We start from the raw sequence: 6,000 nt of genomic DNA, 5'->3' as shown, positions 1-6,000 counted from the left end.
CACACACACACACACACACACACACACAAATAAAAAAGTTTAAAAAAAGGGAAAGCTTTTGCTTGAGTGTGAAGGATATCAGCAGGTAGGCAAACTGCAGTAACACTAATTTGCTAAAGCAGACACATGGCTTTCAAATGATTTATCCGTCTGTAGCTTTTAGTTTTGTCATGCTAACAATGCTTTTGGAAGAGTAACAGCAGTCAAATATGACTTTGATGAAGCTCAATTTAAAATTATAAAACTTTTCAGTATCCTGTGTAAAATACATTTACATGATTCAAAGTCACAAGAATTTTCCTATGTCTGTATCTAGAACATTAAATGCTCTGTTTGACTTATTTTAAAAATGTGTTTTTTATATAGGGCCACTTGTGAACTAAAGTTCATGGTTTTATTGCTTATGAATTCTCAGATCTTCTACACAGCTTGTTTGGTGAACATCGGTATTAAAGATGATTTTTTTACTGAATTGCATTGCATGTTGTTTGACAATTATAAACATATATGTTATATTAGGATAGGTGAGATTATATGTATATTTGCATAATAGGGGATAGTCTCTAAACCTTTATAGTGAGCCACACCTCCAACCCCTTTTATTTCTATTTTTGACACAGTGTCTCACTGAGTTTCTAAATTGCCCTGGTCAGGCCCTAACTTGCTTAGGAAGTTTTAATTTTTCAGTATTTCTGCCTCAGCCTTCCTATAATCTGGGATTAGAAGTTTTCAGCTTGCACCCAGTTTGGACATCCTGTTCATTCTATTGATACATTTATCTTTCTTGAATCCATTAAAAAGTCATCTCCTCTGTTTCCACAATACAAATGATCTATCTCCCCAGAGATTCTCTTTCACTTGAGATATCTGTAGTGAATATCAGAAGAGAAATCAGATTTTTAACCCTTCCCTTGCCCTTCTCCCTCTTCCTGCTAAATGCAATGATGGCATAGTGCGAACACATACTCATAAAATGAAACAAGGAGACCAGGTTTTCATCTTCACTGATTAAGAAAATTTCAATTGGTATTGTAAGGAAATAAGGAAAATTATCCAGGAAGAACATATAGTAAGAAAGAGTAAAGCAGTAACGCCTGATCCCTAATTTACCTCCCATACTCAAAAGTTTAGAGGGGGAACAATTTGAAAGTTAATGTAAGAATTTATAACGAAACAAATAAGTTATGAGAACACATTGATTTGAAAGCTAAAGAATTATTTTCAGAGCTGATTTTGAGAAATAAATACAAAATTTTCAGAGCTTACCATAGGAATTAGCATTATTTTTTCAATCAAAACAGAATCTTACAATTTATTCTTTATTTAATCTTATGATTTGTATTAAACTTTACCTAATAATTGTAAGCATCATGCTTTCTTATATGTTTCACATTTATATATTCCAATGTTTTCAAATAAGTTCTTGTATTCCATTGAAAACATGCAACATTGTACCATTAATTATGATTTTCTCTAGCAACTGAAGAGCTTCTGTTTATTTTGTGTGCATTGTACACTATTATTGTTTTTCAATGAGAGACGGTTTTGCACTGCTGGGATAGAATGTATCTTTCAACTTTGAGGGTCTTTATTTATTTTCCGAAATAATTTGATTTTGTAATTAGTCTAAAAATTCACTTGAAAATTTCTAATCCATATCAAGTCATGTATCAGAACATAAGAAAGAAATGTCACCTTCCAGATATGTCAGAACTGAATACAGAGATGTTCAGTGTCTTACTGAAGTCATTTAAAAGGGAAAGACAGACAGACTCAGTTTTGCATCTTTAGGGAGCTTTTCATTTTATTTTTAAAATATTTTAAATTTTACTTACTTTGTTCACAGAATTTGACTATTATTGTAGCTATATGATTTAACAAATGACTGCATTTCAATTTTCCAGCATTTCTAACGGACATTAGAGTATATTGATCTCAGTCCTTTCCAATTTAGATTAACAATATTTTCTAGATGTATCAGTCATGTAAAGAAATGTAAAATGATATAAAATTAAATAGTGCAATATTCTTTATGCTGATGATAAATACAGAATTTAATACAATAATAACTTTTATATAATGCCTAATTTTAAAATGAGAATTAAACAGTACACATACATCTACCCAATTTTTCTACAGCAATGTCACAAATAAGACACAGAAAATATTACTCTTCCTAAAGATTTAGCTCGATACTTTTTAACTATATTATCAAATGTACTTAAATTGTTCAAATAATTATCTACTGAAATTAAACACAAAACTCAAAAGTAAGACATTTTAAAAATAGTGTCCATGTACTCCTCAGTGGAGCAGTGGTGACATGTGCTACATATTCCCATGGATGTGACAGACTCACTGAGGACAAATATTATAGTGTGGTGAAAACTACAATCTAAACACATGAAAGTTGTTCAGCATGTTTTCACTAAGCATCAAGAAATGAGAAAAAATAAGCTCTTGCTGCTGCTGTTCAAAAAATAAACAGCCCTGTTTATGGTTTGAACTTGTTCTACAGAGGCTACATCGAACCATCAGATTTCTGAGTAAGAGAACTGTAACTTTTCTTTCTTGAAGTCAGGGTCTTGTTATGTAAGGCAGGCTGGCATCTAACTCACGATTGTCCTCCTGCCTCAGATGGCTGAGTGATGGGACTTCAGGTGTACGTCATTATGCCTTGCTCAAAACTGTAAAATGATTGTGCTTTAAGTTTGAGATAACTTCTCTAAAATTCTAAGGTATGGACTTTTTGCTGTTCTATTTCTCCAGGCCTGAGAAATTTAAGGCTCAACAAAGTTTTGTAAAAGATTACTGGAATTCTTGATTTAAAAAATATGTTACTATTTATAAGAATAAATAACAACAAAACAAAACAATAGCAAAGCGTTCATGCCTGGGAACTTGAACTACTAATCTGAAGATAACATTAAGAAATGCAACAACCAGTGTTGAATTCCTATTACTTTATTTAGTGAAATATTGTATTGTTTCTGATGTTTTTGTTGTTGTTGTTCTATCACGATTTGAAATCTTCAAATAGTTATAGTGGAGAAGGAAATCAGACGGTTTAAAAGAACTCTCAAAACTGGAAAGTTTTGTCTACATATGTGCCTCAGGTCACAAGTTGGAAAAATGTATTAGTGATTGTTTTGGGATTGTTTGTAGAAAAAAAGAGCAATGGCTGATAGTGACAAATTAAACCTAAAATTTCATAAACCCAACTCCTTTATCAAGAGACATGGAAAACAAGAGTGGACACAAATGTAGCAATTTTGAAAAGATTATTAAGAAAGCTGTACTTTTCAAGCACAGTACAAACTCCACACTTTATTTGAAATAAAGAACATTTTGATTATCAAAGCATAGATATTCACAAAGACCAATAAATGATGTGGGATGGAGGAAGGGTTTCCTTCAGGTAGAACATCAGGATCATATCATGATAGAAGTATGATACAGATAACTTGAAGTTTCATTTCATAATAACTTGAAAGACAACCAGTCTAAAAACACTACTTTAAGAAATGTACTAAGGATTTCTCTTAACAAAAAAAGAAATGCGCTTTCGTAAATATTTCAGAAAATAAAATCTGTGTGGTTGGAGGTCATGATTACAAGTTATTTTGCCATGTTTTTACTACATTTATAATTTTTCCTACTAAAATATAGTTTTAAAAAGTCATTTTTAAAGATAAATTTTATCACAACCAAAGTATTTTTTTAAAAAAGTATCCTAAGTCAGTCAGCTAATGAGTGTATATTGTGTTTAATGTGTTAATATTTCCATGATATTATTTATATATTTTTGTCTATAGCATTAAAATTTACTGAAATCCTATGTAGGTACAGCTTAATGTAATTATTTGCTAACTACACTTTGTGAAGTCCATCCAGCCTCAACAAAATTAACTCTAATTTTGTGTCATTTATTTGTTTATTTCTGCTTCTAGGTTAAACATGGGTTAGAAATGTTAGAAAATTTGAAACTTGTGACAATCTCAAGTTAATTGATATGTATGTTTTATTTATTTTTTTATGTTTTGGTGTGTATATTTTATTCAAAGATATAAGCCTTAGCCCTCCGTTTTATTTTAAGAATTATTGTATTTCCAACCTGTGTGTGCTTTGTTCTTCCCACCTCCAAAATGTATCTATGAAATATTTTAATTATCTCATGGGAGTAATTCATTTTAACTTTGGCATTTGGATTTATTAATTGAGAATTCTGATATATATTTTTTACATGATAACCCAAGGCCCTCAATTTGAGCTAAATCTCACTGTTATTTTTTTTTCCTTTTGAACAAAGTTCTTCCTGAGTAGCTAAATTGCCCAAATAGGCTATAACTTCTGTTGTGCCTTTCTCAACTACAGTGCTGGACACAGATTCACTTTTCTCTCTCCCTTTCATCTATTTTTTGGTTCACATCTTATAGTTGCTCTGCTTTCAAGTGACTGTGTATTAATATATTAATATGTTTAACTAATATCATTTCTGAGTCATATCTTCAAATATTTAAGAAATGCATACAGTATGTATAACAAAAAATCTAAAATTATCATCCACCCAGTAATATCTATGCAGTAATTGTACTGATAGATTTTTGGTGCTTGTACTATGGTGTTTAGCTTTTCTAAATTTTGATGGTATCGCACTACTAAGTGTGCTTTCGTTGGTTCTTTTTCTATTTTTAAATATCTCAATCCTTATAACTGAGTTTTACTGTTTTGAAGATCACAATCATTGAGGATCAGTAAGTAGTGAGACATTACATTTGTGGTGTTTTGAGTAATTTTCAAGTGCTAGCAAACTTCTGAGACTGACATAAAATATTAAAAGTTTAGAAAGATTTTTATATATTTACAAAGCAAAATATATTTCACTTAGATATCTATAAAAAGACTTTTAACATATACTAACTTTTAAAAAAGCTATATAAAACATATAATTGCTAAGAATTTAAAGCACTGCAAATGTGAATCATCACACTCTCAAACTGGCAATATTAAATGACTATATCATCTAATAGCCTCTTGAAAAGTTGCATATGACCTTTAAAATGAAAAACTCCCTTAAAATTTTTCCTTTTGAGTTTAATCATTAGTTTTCCATGAATTCACTGCACTAAAATTTCTAGTTGTCACAAGGCATTGAGCCCACATATGATTGGCTCTCTGATACGTACAGCTCATTTAAAGTGACAATAAAAGATGAATGTTGTTGAAAAATCACTAAGAAATTCAAGATGGCAATAGCAGAGCACTTAAGGAAGTACAAGGATATCACATACGTTAAGTCCTGACTGACTGCCCAAGTCCCGCCAGCAGGAAACTAGCCCTGATTTTCTACCCAAGTAGGAAAATCATAAAGCTTTTCAAACTCAGAAAGAAAACATATGACACGCATGGACACAAAAAAAGTTCGAATTAAATTGAAAACAATGTTGGAACTTGTGCTCAGAAAATGATTCTATGTCAATTCACTTTTTAAAGGAGAACCAAAAATAAGAAAAATAACCTAAAATGATACAGAATTTCAAGACAAGATAATAGAAAATTAACAATAGTTGTTATATTGCATATTTTTTAAAAAGTTGTTCAGATTACCAGATATAGGCATGCAAAATTGATCAAACAAAAATGTTCAATATCACTGATCATTCAAAAAAATCCATATTGAACAGCACTGAGATTCTATCTTGTCCCAGAAAGAATGGTTATCAAGAAATCATCCAATAACAAATGCTGGAGAGTTTGTTGGGAAAAAAGAAACACTTTTCCACTGTTCTTGGGAGTGCAGACTGGTGCAACTACTGTAGAAATCAGAGCAGAGACTCCTTAAAATAATAGGATAGAGTTCCCATTTGATGCAGCTGTTGCCCTTCTTAGCTTTTAAAAAGAGAGCATCTTACAACAGTCCTATATGCACATCCAAGTTTATAGCAGCACAATGTGTCATGGCTAAATCTTGGAAACAACCCAGGGATAAAACATGAGATA

Source organism: Octodon degus, unplaced genomic scaffold (assembly GCF_000260255.1).
Source record: "Octodon degus isolate 3935 unplaced genomic scaffold, OctDeg1.0 scaffold00068, whole genome shotgun sequence".
Classification (NCBI taxonomy): domain Eukaryota; kingdom Metazoa; phylum Chordata; class Mammalia; order Rodentia; family Octodontidae; genus Octodon; species Octodon degus.
This window is presented reverse-complemented; position numbering follows the sequence as displayed.